This window comes from Lathyrus oleraceus, chromosome 2 (assembly GCF_024323335.1).
Source record: "Lathyrus oleraceus cultivar Zhongwan6 chromosome 2, CAAS_Psat_ZW6_1.0, whole genome shotgun sequence".
Classification (NCBI taxonomy): Eukaryota; Viridiplantae; Streptophyta; class Magnoliopsida; order Fabales; family Fabaceae; genus Lathyrus; species Lathyrus oleraceus.
Window position 1 is genome coordinate 113,493,250 of NC_066580.1, and position 602 is coordinate 113,493,851.

A 602-nucleotide genomic window follows, 5' to 3' on the forward strand; every position below is an offset into this window, starting at 1 on the left:
TACAGTGGTAATTATGGCCAGTCGATAATGGACATTATGCGTAAAACAGAGTGCATTATGGGCAGCCAGTAATAAGAATTATGCTCGTAATCACCATTGGCTTCTCAATAATCGCAAGATACAAATTTGGTGCACATCGAGAACCATTACGACTAGCTCGTAATGGGCATTACAACCATATTGACTTCATGACCCTTGGATTTCTGTTGTCTTTCTATTTCATTTTCATAATTTTCAGCTTTCCAACTATTATAAATTGATTATCACATGCTTAATTAAGAATTATCAGACTTTATTATGTCACGAGGGCTATATAAACAAGCTTGTAAGCAATAGTTTAGATATTCCACTAGTTTTAGAATTCATTTGCACTCTGCATATTTTCTTGTAATTGGAATAACAAACCATATTGTATTTTTTTCTTTGCAAATTAGATTTCATTTAACCTATTATTTCGTCCTTCTTTACATTATTGGTGCCGTTGTTTATGTTTATCACTATGCATACATTTCCTTTTATCACGAGCGAGTAGTTTCCTAATAGTGTTAGGATAATGAGGGTTGTTTAATGCCATACCTCATGCAAACTCTTAGATTAAACTC